The sequence below is a fragment of the Acinonyx jubatus genome, chromosome B1 (genome assembly GCF_027475565.1).
Source record: "Acinonyx jubatus isolate Ajub_Pintada_27869175 chromosome B1, VMU_Ajub_asm_v1.0, whole genome shotgun sequence".
NCBI lineage: Eukaryota > Metazoa > Chordata > Mammalia > Carnivora > Felidae > Acinonyx > Acinonyx jubatus.
Genome location: NC_069382.1, coordinates 12183724 through 12199022, shown reverse-complemented (window position 1 = coordinate 12199022; position 15299 = coordinate 12183724). Strand labels below are relative to the sequence as shown.

The window sequence follows — 15299 nt, the reverse complement described above, 5'->3', positions numbered from 1 at the left end:
AAATGAATAAAATCCAGTCCCTACATTCAAAGGTGACCATTTTGTAAGTCTGAAAAGGAAGCCAACACTTAATATGCAATGTAAAATATGTTTCATAATTAATGGGATCACTCTGAATGGAGATGTGCTCAGTAGGAAATTGACTCAGGTTGAAAAAGTGGGGTTGGTGGTAGTTTCCCAGTGAGAATGATACATTAAATATACTGAAAGGAAGAAAGAAGGAAATAAGGAAAGAAGGAAGGATGGAAGGATGAAAGCAAAGAAAGAAAGAAAGAAAGACAATAAGGAAAAGAAGAAAAAAAAAGGAAAACTTTGTTTCCGTGAATGTTTGAGTAATATGAACCAGATATACCCATCCTGTCTTAAACAATGATAAAACTGGGTACGATACTTGAAACAATAGTTTGTAGACATTGGATGATGGGAAGCATAGGATTCTGATCCCTGAAACAAATAATGACTTGAGCCTCAAGACTGTCCCAATTCACAACCTGGAAGCACGTTCCTAGCCATGGCACAGAAGGAGGAATCCGAAAAGAGCCCAGCCATCTCACTGAGGAGAGGTGATAAAGAACCGAGTTCAGAGAGTCCAAGGCAGCTAACACAAACAGGGCACAGTGTTGCAGAGAACTCTGGATATCTGCAGATGGGTCCTACTCCCTTGAACTTTTCATCTGTCCATGCATAAGAAGAAACTACCCAACGCTGGGGGAAGAACTACTGGAAAGAAGCAGTACCATCACTGGAAAGTCCCAGAGATTACTCAGGGTTAAGAGATGCTCGTGTCACCATCAGCTAGAATGAAATGTCATCATAATATATGGACATGTTTATAGATTTCTCATATCAAGTATCATTTTAAATATTGAGACTTCAATAGTCCTAAAGTTGCTCTAGAGCCTAAGAGATCTTTTTTTTTAATTTTAATTTTAAGTTTTTTAGAGAGAGAGAGAAAGAGGGCATAGAAGGGGGAGAGGGGCAGAGGGAGAGAGAAAGACAATCCCAAGTTGAACATGAAGCCTGATATGGGGCTCAATCCCACAACCTTGGGATCATGACCTGAGCCAAAATCAAAAGTCAAATGCTCAACCAACTGAGTCACACAGGTGTCTCCTAACAAGTCTTAAAATTTAAAAGCAAATATAGGAAGGATCAAACTAAATCCAAGTAACCTAAATGTATGTTAGAACAAGATCCAATCCTTTTGTTGTAAAGAATGAAACAAAATCCAGAATAAAAAAATGTAATGATGTCTACCATCTAATCCAAAATGAGTAGATATGCAAAAAAAAAAAAAACCAGCAAAATATGAGTCATAACTAGGAGAGAAACCGAGGAACCGAACGAACAGGTTTGGATGAAAGAAGATGGGGTTTTCAGGAATGAGCATTAAAGCAGCCACTATAAAAATGCTCCATAAATTTAGGAATGTTGAGAAAAATACTAACACAATGAGGAGAAATAGGAAAATCATGAAAAAGGAATTGAAATGAAACTTCTAAAGATAAAATATCTGAAGTGAAAAGTAAACTGGATAAGTATAATATAAAAAATAGAAAAAAGATTACTGACCCTAAAAACACAGCTATAGAAATAATCCAAACAAAGTGGATAAAGAAGGCAGAGGAAAACAAAGTCAACAGAGCACCAATTACTTGTGGAAAAAACTCAAACTATTTCATATAAGTGTAAGAGGGTTCTAGAAAAGAAGGAGCTGGACACACAAAACTCTGACGAAATTATGGCTAACTTTTTTCCAAATTTGAAGAAAACCATAATCCCTCAAACCAAAGAAGCTCAATAAATTTCAAACAGAATAAATGCAAATAAGACCACATCAAGGAACAGTAGAACCAAACTGCTAAATAACAATGATAAAAAGAAAAAGCTTACAAGAAGGCAGGGGAAAAAAGATACAGCAGGTGCAGAGAAAGAATGGTAATAGACTGTAACAGAAATGTAATGACAGTCAACAAGAGAAGCAGCATCTTTAAATTACAAGAAAAAAGTCAACAGAGAGTTCTGTATTTAGTGAGAATATTTTTCAAACACGAATAAAATAAGGCCTTTTGTCAGATAAACAAAATCTGAGAGAATTCATCAGCAGCAGATATGCACTGCAAATTATAGTAAAAGATGCTTATCAAACAAAAGGAACACTATTAAAGACAGAAATTTGGATGTTCAGAGATAGATGAAAACCTATGAACATGGTACTTGAGTAAGTAGCAATTATTTTTCTTTATTTTAATCATTTTACAAGATAGTTAACCCTTTAAAATAAAACACTGTAATGGCGTATTGTGGAATTTATAATACACAAAAGTAAAATATATGGTAACATTAGCACAAAAGATAAGAGAGAAGAAATGAAGGTATATAATGTTGCAAGTTTCTCACCCGACAAGTAAAGTGGCAGAAGGCTACTGAAAAGTTGTCTGTCATAATTTAAAGGTGTAGTGTAAGCCCTAAAGCAACCACTTAAAAAAAATGGAGCTAATAAACCCACAATAAAGATAAAATGGAATACTAAAAATATTCCTTTAATCTAAATTAAGGCAGGAAAAAGATGAAAACAACATCTGGCCAAATGGAAATATATAGGAAATTGGGAACTTTTCACCAAATCATTTCAATTAATGATATATATACATATACATACGTATGTATAAATATACATATACCTATGTATAAATACATATTTTATAAACTATCAATATATAAATAAAAGTAGACTCCAACTAAAAGACAGAGATTGCTAGACTATAGAAAAAGGCAACACACAGATATATACTGTTTATAACAAACCTACAGGAAAATCATATTACTGGTGAAAGCCTGAATGCTTCATCCCTAAGATCAGTAACAAGGCATGGTTCTCTGTTCAGATTTATACTGGAGATCATAAATTGGAGACAATAAACAAAACTGCCTTTATTCACAGGTGAAATGATTTTTCAATTATACTATGGAATATACAAAATAATTCCTAAAACTGATAAATGAGTTTTGATGTAACAGAATACAGTAACAACATACAAATATCAATTGTATGTCTAAGTATGAGAAACAAAGAACTGGAAAATAAAAATTTATAACAGATGCCATTTAAAATAGCATCAATATAATGAAATATGTAGAGATAAATTTTTAAAAAATGTGTGCGGTCGTTACACTGAGAACTACAAAATATTGCTGAATACAAGACCAAAATAAATGAGAAGCGATTAGGAGACTTAATCTTGATAAGAGTTCAATTCTCCCAAGATTGATTTATATTTTCAATGCAACTCTAATCAAACCTTGAGCAGGTTTTCAAGTTTAAAAGGCTGTGATATATACATGGCAATGCAAAGGAACAATAGTAGCGAAAATAATTTTCAAAAAGGAAAAAAGGATTTACCATCTTTGGAGACTTACTATAAAGCTACAGTAATTAGGACGCTATGTGGTACTGGCATAAAGATCGATAGAACAAAACAGTCTATAAATAGACCCATTCTTATATAGCCAATTGGTTTTGGGCAGAGTTCCAGGGAATTCAGTGAGGAAAAAATGACTTTTGAACTCATGGTGGAGGAACAATTGGATGTCGTATTGAAAAACAGATATAAATCAGATCTGAATATAAAAACCAAAATGATGGAATCTCTCAGAGAAAGTGTAGGTGAAAACATTTGTCACTTTAGATGAGACAAAGATTTCTTAAATAGGATATAAAAAGCCCAAATCTTAAAAGCCCCCCAAAGAGTTAATAAACTTTACTTAATCAAAATTTAAACGTGTTTTCTTCAGAAGACACTACTAGGAAAATGAAAAGGATAGTCATGACTGGAGAAGATATTCGCAGAACATATATCTGAAAAAAGATTTATTCAGAATACATGAAGTACTCAATAAGAAGATAAGTAACTATCTATTTAAATGAGCAAAACATTTGATCAGATAGATGCATTTTTTAAAGATTTTATTTGTAAATGATCTCTACACCCAACATGGGGCTCAAACTCACAAACCTAAGACACATGTGCTACCAACTGAGCCAGCCAGGTGTCCCCATTGAGATACTTTATAAGAGAAAATATCCCAATATCCAATAAGCACATAAAAATATTCAATGTCATTAGTCGTTAGGAATATGCAAGTTAAAACCACAATGAGATACCACTACATAACCCCACCGTGACTAAAATTAAAAGGACGGACAACACAGTGTTTTGGTGGAAATGTGGTACAACTCATTCTCTTATTGCTGATGCAAATGCAATATACTCTTGAGCACTTTGGTAAACCACTTGTTGATGTCTTAAAAGTAAATGTACATTTACCCTAAGACACAGAAGTCCCACTTTCAAGGTATTTACCAAAGGGAAGTGAAAGTGTATGTCCATACACTGTTCTTAAGTATTAGTGTCTTTATTCAAAAAAAAAAAATATTACAACTTAAATGTCCCTCCATTGGTGTGCATGGGTAAATAAAATATATCCATGCAATGAAATATTTCTCGGTAATAAAAAGTAATGAATTACCAATGCACACGACAAGGAGACAATCTTTATGGAAAGTAATTCACTAGAACAATGAGAAGATTGACTGCATTAACGAGGTTTTGGGAGGAGACTGGGAGACAAGGTGATCAGGGAATCCCTAAATGAAGGTTGGACCAGGAGACAGATAACCTATAAAGTGGCAGTTTGGACATTTAATGGCTATGTGAGTCAGGTGTCACGTGCAGCTGTGTATACATCTCTAGCTTTTTTGTTTTTGTTCTTGTTTTTTTCACACATAGGATTTCTTAATGGCAATCCTGGAAGACATTTCACTCAAGTAACTTCCAATGATGATGGATTGCACCATCAATGAAAAAATTAGGAAGAGGGACTATTTGGGCAGATGTTGGGGTTAAAATGCGGAATGTGGCTTAAGATATCTGGATTTTAGAGAACAAAAAACAAATCGCTTTTTAAAAAGTGAATAAGCCTCACTTAAAAATCAGTTCTTTCCCACTACTTCTACTGAGCAGTACTTTTCTATCTCAGAAAACAATTTAAGATACGTCGCTTTCCTTCAGCCTTCGTATAAGATTCTCTGTGCATACTGAAAAGAATATGGTATCTTGATTTTAAGCTAGCATTATATATGAGAATGCAGATTTGCAAGATTAGAAGGCTATTATTCTCTTAATCAATCAATTATTTGCTGTACACGGAGTTCATTTAGAAGATTTAACACTGAATTCAAATTGTTCTTTTAAAATTTGCCCCAACAAACACGTAGAACACACGTAGCATAAAGGATGTATACTTATACTTAATTCTAAATTTAAAAGAAAGCTATACAGTAGCAATAAGAACACTAAATAAAAGTAATTTTCTACCTCCATTTCATGCAGTAAGTCAAGAATGGAATTCACACCTCGAATTTGGTATTCCTTATGTGTAATCTTTAAGAAAAATGTAAGTCATTCAATTACATTTTCTGCACAGGATATTAAAATGTGAGAATAGTAACTTAAATTCAATTTTATGTCTCCTTTAAAATCCTTATACTTTTTCTTTGTAACTGAGCATTTTTTGAGCAAGTGACTTCTTTATTTTGAATATAACTCTTATGTCATATATAGAGTATCTACTGTGTCTTCCTAGAAAGGGAAAATCAATGAAAATAGCATGAGGAGCCCCAGTAAGCCTGTTTTTGATGAATTATGTCCTTAAAGATATACCCGTATGTGGTTCAAAATGTATTGATCAGAAACAACTGTTTCTGTAATATCAATAATGCACTATTCTCTTGAACTTCCCCTGAAGTGACAGGGTTTAATCGAGAGATCCCTAAACAATAAATTGACTACCAAGAGGGAGACAGAATAATGAAATTGACTCAAACTTCTAAAATAAATAATCATTCTAAACTTGAGGAAAACATATTGACGTCTGTGTTTGCTCTGCCTTTTTTTGACTTGTATCTTTCATAATAAGCTGCTTACCAATAGGATTATTACTTCACCAAGTTTAAGCTCTTAGCCCACTGACATTTACTTTTCTGTATGCTATTCAATATTAGAAATTAAAAATGAAAACAAATCATTTTGAAATGCCATGATCACTATTTTGAAATCATTTTCTATTATAAAATGCAAACTTCAAATAAACTCTCCCTATTAGATTTAATTCACTTCCTCTTTTTGTGTGCTGTTTTATCACCAATTAAGTTATTGAGGAACTTTTTTAAAGCCTTTCTCTAGAGGAAGAATATCCCTGTACTAATGTTGTCTATTAGTTGGAAAATCATTTTTCTATTAAATGTTCAAACCATAAATCCATTACCCCAGGGTAAGAGATGAGCTATAGAGATCTCTTATTCTTTCTTTTAAAACTGTCTAAACAATTCTATGGATAATTCTGAATCAAACTTCTTGATTATTCAAAGAACGCAGTCTTGCAATGAAAACCCTTTAATCTATTCTGTAAAATCCCAAACATTTCCTAACACATTATTCATTCAAAATATTTTCTATAATATTCTAGATAAGAAATTTTGAGCAATTCATTTTACACATTTAAAACTCTACTTTTAATCTCTAATTCCCACAGTCTATGTATAACCTTCATTTGTCAATATAATTATCTGATAATACACAACCTGAGCACAAATATTACCCATCTGTTCCATCATCTAGCTCTCATCGAAGCATCTTGCTCTTAAGTGTATTATGACAGGAGCTTTGTTATATTAGTTTAGAGTCCTGAATCCTGCTTGTCAGTCTAAAAATTTCTGAAAGAAAATGACAAATTTTGACAAAATTTGTTCTAGCAGGTTCTGCTGCTTTTTCTAAGACTCGATAAATCATTTGTTCATTTCTTGGGTTTAAACTCTTAACTGCCTTATCTGTGTTATGTCAAGATCAGAACAAATTGGGTAAGAACTTGCAATGAGTAGGTTAACGGTCCAAGGCTCTCTAGACAATCCAAGGATAAATTGAGGGTTCATACGTCAGTGATCAGAATACTGGCTTTGGCATCTGACAGAATTCAGACTCCAGCTCTGTCACTTAATAGCTGTGCTTTCTACTAAGTCAATCTTTCCTAGTACCGTTTTTTTTTAATAATATGAAAATGGGGACAATAGTTAGTGAATGATGATTAAATGAGATATGCCATAACTAGTGTCCATAAGATTTTTCAGCAGAGAAACGCTCAGTGAATGCCAGCTGTCTGTCTCCTTGTCATTATAAGAACAGTTTAACTACTCACGTTCTATTTGATTTCTACTGTTGGGAATGCCCCAGTCTACAATCCCTTCCCCCTGACTCTCTTGTTAGGACAGCCTCATCACTGATATGAAAAATTAGGTTGAATCCACTACTTTCTGACTTTTGAGTTTTTTTGTTAACTTTTTAAAAAAATTGCAATGAATATATACGGAAAGACTAAGCTAATTATACCTTGTCACAGATGATGTTTTCTTCCATCACTTAGCACCAATATCACCTATATGTAAGCAACCTGATATTATTTAACTATATATATATAATATATAATATATTATATATATATAATATAATATATTATGTATATATATTAATCGAAGTATTGCTCACATGATTGCTTTCCTGTTGGACATGCATTTTAGAAAGTTATTCATTTAAATAATAAGCCAGTTATTACACCTTGAAATACGAGGTATTTTAGATATGTTTCTATAGGATTTAATGTTTCACAAACCCTTGAAGAATGTTACTCAAACATCTTTTTATCATATTTGAAATATTGCCAGATTAAGACCTCTGCTCAGCAGGCATGATGGGGGGATGTTAAAATTTTCATCATTTCTAAGATTGATTATTATAACTCATAATTTTCTTTTCTCATAGTCAGCTGCACCAGAAAACAGCACTTATAATGGATGAAGAAAAGAATCCTTACTCTCCTACTCAGTTTAGATTAACAGGCTGCTTTTCTCCTGCACCTGCTGATGCAAGTTTTGTTTCAGATGCCTGGGACACGTGATTTATTTGATAATATGACTTGTCCACTACAGATAGGTTGATGGTAAATACATTTTAGGCCAGAAGAAATAGAGATTTGTGGCTGGAACAGGTTTAAGATGAACGTGCCAGTCATATGTAGAGTAAGGGGGACCTTGGGGGTATTTCAAAATGTGTAATGTCATGGAGGCAAAGGAGGAGCATAGTTAACTCCAGGAAACCTTTTTAAATTATTTGAGTTTAAATATTAGTAAATGGGATGCATGATAGATTCATGATAATGATAATGATAATAATTCCATTGGTATCTATTTATTAAATACTTTGTATGTGACAAGTAATGCCAGCTGATTTTCTACACGGTATTTCCATCAGTCATTGCAATCCCACATTGGCACTTCTTATTTTTATCCCCATTTTACACACAAGGAATTTGAAGTGCAGAGATGTTAATTAGCATACCTAATTAAGAAGAATCCTGTGCAAGATTCTTGTGCAAGAATCACGTGTGCAACTCTTGTAAGACTTGGTCTTACAAGACCAACAGGCCAACAGTCCTATGTTGGCCAAGGAGAGAGAGTGAGGACCTGACACTCATAAAGCATGGAGGCATCACTATGTGACTAATGGCGTCGGGGTTTGGACTGAAGGCTGCTGTTTCCTCTGAAATCACACAGCATAGACAGATACATACGGAATAAGGAAAGGACGGTATCATTTATGAAAGATGAGTAATCTGCTTGTTGCTCCACACCATTTACAGGGCATCGCCCCTTTATCATCATGGGGTAAGACTACTCTTGGAATCTATGTTACCTACTCAGGCCTCCCTTAACCTCTTTCCTCTGCTGTTCACAGCTAAACCCTGCATAAGAGTTTTCATTAATTTAAGATTTGGGCAACTGGGTCTCCCCATCCCAATCACTGCTATCACTGGATGGCATGATCTGGTCCCTTACTCTCTTGATACTCACATTTTCAGGGAGCTTTTCATCCACTCCGCCTCAGCCACCCACTCTCAGTGTGAGAGAAATTAGAATATTTAGAATTAGAATATTTATCTATACCTGATCTATATCTATAGATCTATATCTATATTTATCTATACCTGATAAATATCTATAGGTATTTATCTATACCTATTTATCTATACCTGAAACTCTACTTCAAAATGTTCAATCAAACATCCTCTGTCTCACCACAAACTTCTCTCCATCTGCCCTGTTGGCTCAGTTACTCTCACTACATCTGCTATGTGACTCCATCAGTTGCACAGCACCAGGTTTTCTGGTCTTTGTTTCATTTCCATTGCTGGTTGGTATCAGTAGCCCTGCAAAATTGATTATTCTCTTACCGCCATCTTGCAGCCTCATGCTCTTTTGTTTCATTCCACACTAGTTGGAAAATTCCATCCTGGACTATGTGAGTTTTCCTGCTGGAGGGCTGGAAACAGTCATGTAGTTCCCTGAAAAGTCATAGTCACCAACCTCAACAATGTTTCAGCATCACTGAACAAGCCCACTGCGTTTCTCTAATTCTTCTTCTTCTCTGTTCAATATAATGGCTATTTCAAACACCCCTACTCCCCTCCACCCCATGACTCTATCTTTCCCTAATATTCTTAACATGATCATCCTTCCTACAGCAAGTACTTCAATCCACCATCACCAAACCAACAATCTTTCAGCATTAGCTTCCACCCTTTCCTCTTTCTCTTGTGATACAGCGTGAATGATATCCCATTTCCTTTATTTTTTAATGTTTATTTATTCTTGAGAGAGAGAGAGAGCTGGAGAGAGAAAGGTAGATCACGAGCAGGGGAGAGGCAGACAAAGAGGGAGACACAGAATCTGAAGCAGTCTTCAGGCTCTGAGCTGTCAGCCCAGAGCCTGATGTGGGGCTCGAATCCACGAACCATGACATTATGACCTGAGCTGAAGTCAGATGCTTAATCGACTGAGCCACCCAGGTGCCTGCCCCCTTTTCCTTTACAAGACCATCTTTTGCATTGGATTGCTGAGACCCATCTCTGCCAATTTTCTCCAGAATTTTACAGTATCATTAAAAAAAAACCTCCTGGGGGTGCTGAGGTGGTTCAGTCATTTGGACATCTAACTCTTGATTTCAGCTCAGGTCATGATCTCCCCGTTCGTGAGATCGAGCCCTGAGTTGGGCTCTGTGATGAAGGTATGGGAAGCTACTTGGGATTTTCTGTCTCCCTCTTCCTCTGTCCGACCGCCATCTCAAAATAAATAAATAAACATCAAAAAAAAAACCAAAAAGCCTCTGTTCATTTCACATCTTTCCCCTTATGCATTTCTATTCATCTTTTCAACTTCATAGCCAAATTTGGAAAGAGTTGTCTGCATTTGTTGATTCTATTTCTCCCTCTACCATTCACACAACTACCTTCTTTAATTTGGATTTTGAGTCACTGCTCTAACAAAACTCTGTTGCTAAGGCTACTAAAGATATTCTTGTTGTTTAGTTCAAGGAGATACTTCATAACTCTCACCTTACTGACCTATTAGCACTTTGCTACAATACTCTCTTCTTCCCTTGGTTCCTAGAATGATCTCACTTTGTATGTTTTTCGTAATTCTTGATTTCTTCTCAGTCTCCTTTCTCAGTTGTTCCTTCTCTACCCAGTCACTGGAGCTTGAAGTCCTTCAAGTTCTTTCTGTCCAGGGCTTTCTCTTTTATCTCCCAATGATCTCTCTCCAAACAATCTCATTCTCTACCATGACTTCAATTGCCATGTAAAAGCCAGTGACTCCAATTTCAAACTTTTGTCCAGATTTCTGAGCTCTAAAACCACAGATACCCTCTATCCATTTTAGATCTTTTGTAGCCACTTCAAACCAAACATAACAAAAATTAAAAAGACCAGTATGTTTCTCTGGCCAGAAACACACGAGTCATTTTGGCTCTTCTCATCGCTAGTCCCTCCGGTGTACTCTCTTTCTGAACCAGCTGCGAACATGTCCTTGTCTCCACCTTCTCCTGGACCTTATACCTTCACACTTTCCTTCCTGAAGTGCTGTGAAATCTGCCAAATTGGTCTTCCCTTATCCTCTCCTCTCCTTTCTCTGTCTGTTCTATTCTCCACATATAAATCAGAGTGATGATTTTTTAAAATAGAAATCTTACCTCAGGGTGCCTTGGTGGCTCAGTTTGTTTGGTGTCTAACTCTTGATTTTGGCTCAGGTCATGATCTCATGGCTTGTGAGACAGAGCTCCACAACAGGCTCTACGCTGACAGGGCAGAGTCTCCTTGGGATTCTCTCTCTCCTTCTCTCTGCCCCTCCCCCTCTCATGCGTGCGTGTGTGTGTGTGTGTGTGTGTGTGTGTGTGTGTGTTTGCGCACGTACTCTCTCTCTCTCTCTAAATAAGTAAATATTTAATAAGTAATTAACAAATAAAGAACTCTTATCTCTTCTAATTGCCCTTAGAATACAGATAAAATGTCTTTAATGGGGTCTACAAGGTGCTGTGTGACCTTTCATTCACTCATTGCAGCGGTAGGATCTTGGAGGTCCTCTCTGCTCCCTGTGCTCTGAGGACGCTGGGTCCCTTTCAGCTCAACACGCATGCTAGGCAGTGCCCCAACTCAGGAACTGTGTCCCTGCTCTTTCCGCTGCCTCCATCGCTCTTCCTTACAATGCTACCTGAAGCTCCAAGTCTGCTCTCACAGCAGCTCATTCTCTTCGCTGACAATGGCAGGCCTGCCTGTTACATGTAAACCGAGATACAATTTTGCACTTTATTTTGTACATCGCTCTGAAAAACGTGTCATGATAGCACACTGTAGGTGTGAATTTCATGATCCCCAACACCTTGCAACAAAGTCCCTGGCACATAAATGTTTGTTGAGTGGAAGAATGTGGCTTACATTAAACTTCTTTAACGAAAGACGAAAATTACATTTCTTAAGTGTTTCTTTTGTTGTCATTATTCAGATTAATTGTAGCCTATAACTGAAAATTATTGCGGTGGCAAGTCCAAAGTGAGATTTTCATTCTCTTTATTATGGAATCATCAGCTCTGGAATAATGAATGCATCCAGGCTTACACATGGAGATTTAACAGATAGCACTTTGGTGTTTTCTACGCTTCCCACTGAAGGATGTTGTGAAAATATCAACAGAAATTTAAACGATACCGGGAGAGTAGGAGAAAATGGCGTCATCTGGACAAGTCAAGTCACATTCTGAGTTGGAGTCTCAAGCTCCCAGATAAGCAAAGGAAATTCCCAGGATCCAGAAGACAATCAAATGGTTAGGGGGAAAGGGGGCAGATGCTTTTTTTTTCTCTTTCAAATATTTCTGTAATATTTGAAATATTTCAATATTTCAAATATTCAATATTTCAATATTTCAAATATTTTCTAGTAAGAAAGCAGGTATAGCCCTTTACAATTTGTTTTATTTCTGCAAAATCACTCTGAAAGAGTTTGCAATGGATATTACTCAGGTAACTACCTCCAAAAAAAAAAAAAGCTATATCATAAGGAATAGAACCCATTGTATTCATGAATTAGAGAACTTCTAAAAATGCACATTTTGGTATCAATGCTGCTGCGGTGATGTCATCAGACAGAGCACAGTTTGGAAATTCACAGCTTCCAAGGGTTTAAAAAATGCCCGTGTTAAGTGCCATGTTTTCAACCCATTAATGTAGTATCAGTAAGTAAATGAGGATATCATTTAAATATAGCATTTTCTCTACATATTAGTTAGTAGCTCAATGAACAATTTGGCTTAAAAACATGCAGAGTAGGGGCACCTGGGTGGCTCAGTCGGTTAAGCATCCGACTCCGGCTCAGGTCATGATCTCGTGGTTCATGAGTTTGAGCCCCGCATCAGGCTCTGTGCTGACAGCTCAGAGCCTGGAGCCTACTTCGGATTCTGTGGCTCCCTCTCTCTCTGCCCCTCCTCTGCTCGTGCTCTGTCTCTCTCTGTCTCAAAAATAAATAAAAAACATTAACAAAAAAAAAATATGCAGCGTGACCTGAGTGATAGGTTTTTTCATACGATTTAATATAATGTATTCAATGAAACAGGAACCGTCTCACTTTGCTCTGAAAGGAAATTGTTTCTTAATTTTAATTTCTGCAAAACTGAATGATGAGTTCTGTCAATGAACAAATTTAAAGACTTCGATTTTATGGTTAAAAAGACCAAATAAAAGAACCCCTTCATTAATTACATGTGTTTTCTAACTTTCAATTCAACTGCTACTGAAATATAATTTTCCTATAATTTTATTACTCATTTTTATCCTCCTTCCTTCTTCAAATAATTAGATTACCCAAATTACTTATCTCCAAAGTAAAATCTATCCCATGTTGACAGACCGGGAGTCCCATGTCAGGAAGATTCCTCACAGCGCGTAATTAGTTCAGTTCAACCCACCAGCAATATTGGAAAGTGATATATAGCCTATAGCTTAACGACAGCAGAAAACTTACACTCTCTTTACTTGCCAGAGCATTCATGCTCTTGATTTCATGAGGGTATTTTTAGTTTCTAGTAATTTGGGAAAAGGTAATAGGTGACAAAGTCAGAAAGCAAAGTGTAAAAATATGGTGTAGAACTCTAGCTATATATAATACCTATAAACTGTATAGAAAAGTACATTTGCATTCCAATAGCACCTGTGACATTTAGATGTTCTATCGAATCCCCGCTCTCAATCTTCGCCTGCATCATATGCCAATATTCTCTCTAAATATAGTCAGAGACCATCAAAGAATGGAGCACTCAAAGGGTATATGGTGCAGCAAATAGTAAATTTCTACGCTTCTCTACTTTTTATAATTCTTGCTTATAAAGTGGATAGTAAAAGTATAATTATCTTTAGAACCACTTCCAAATTCCATATCAACAAACTTTAACAATGACCATAACGACACCGAAAAAAAAGGGGAAAGATGCAGCTTTATCAGAGTTTTACTTTATGATATATCCATCAGCGTGCCCGACAACATTCTAACACTGAAAATTAGATTTATACGTCTCTTATGAAATAAACCTGCTTTATGTAGATGTATAGGATCTGCTCATCAACACAGCAAATAGCCTTGATTTCCATTTAACGATCTCACTAGCGTACGACAGATTCTCATTCACATAGATCACTACACACTTGTTATAGATTTTTTTTTCTGGCAACATTTATCTTTCCTGTTTTATGAACCAAAGCTATTTTATGTTTTCTACCTCTTCTCTATAAAATTCTCATAAATAATTACTGGATTTCAAAGGCTCCTGGCAGCTGGACACTTGATAATAGCTATTTCTAACTGATGTTGAAAGAAACGCACTGGTGAGATTAAAGACTTATAAAATAGTCCGATTTCTTTCTTTCTGCTTGTGGGTTGGCATGTGTGGCATTGCATGCTTGTGCACAAAGAAAAAGCAAGATGTCATTTATTTACAGAAGTAGTCTGGCTATAGGCAGGGTGCAAAAAAAAAAAAGTGTAAAGAGAAAAGGTAGATGTTTGGCAGTTCCTTAGAAGTTACGTCTCAAAGAATGACAGGACTGACTGGGAAATCAGAAAACAAGTTTCTCCAGGAGACAGGGTTATCAAAGCGCCTGGCCTCGCACGGGCACTCACCATTGTTGTGTAGTCCCAGGACGCTGTTCCTGACCTTCAGGTGGGCCGGCTGCCAGCAAACTCAGTGCACTGTGCCCAGGGCCCCCGGGCTCTGCCTACGTGGGGCACGGTGGCCACCCAGGCTTCTTAGGAAACAGCTCTTGGCCTGGAGAGAGAAGGGCATTCCTTATATAAAAACCACCAACTACTAGGATTGCATACGAATAACCTACATGTATAAAATCAATTTTTATTGGTAATTCTTACGTTTAAAGATCTATAATGCCACGAGTTTTAATATTTTTCCCAGGAAAAGAGAAAGGAGTGCCTAAGTTTGCCACGAATTGCACATTTGTAAGCATACAGTATCCACTTAAGATATAGAGAAAACTCTAAAAGCACATGGTTGTCTATAGGTAAGTAGCAGGTTCATCAAGATACTGGTTCTGATCTTCTTGCCAACGGATTTCATTTTCTTAGGATGTTGAAGTGATAGTATTGAAGCCTAGTGTGATCATGTATTGGGCATATCTAGTTTGTGCACCTTATGACAGCACACATTTTGGATGCTGCCAGCAGTGGAAATAAGTTCAACTTCATGGAAAGGGTTTACCTTTATAACACGATAGGTTATTACTTCTAGATGGATGAGGAAGACAACACAACTGTTAGCACAAAGCTCCTTCCCCATTCCTAGGGTTTCCTTTCACTTT

General features: G+C 36.2%; 1 protein-coding gene across 14 annotated transcripts in view; it reads right to left on the bottom strand.

The window, feature by feature from the left end:
- The window catches only part of TENM3 (teneurin transmembrane protein 3), a 1268347-nt gene extending 1253604 nt beyond the window's left edge, over positions 1–14743 (bottom strand). For all 14 annotated transcript variants that reach the window (XM_027077054.2, XM_027077058.2, XM_027077059.2 and 11 more), the window contains exon 1: positions 14608–14743. The gene's annotated coding sequence lies outside the window, so the exon portion shown is untranslated. The remainder of the gene's footprint in view (positions 1–14607) is intronic.
- Positions 14744–15299: the final 556 nt, after the last annotated feature.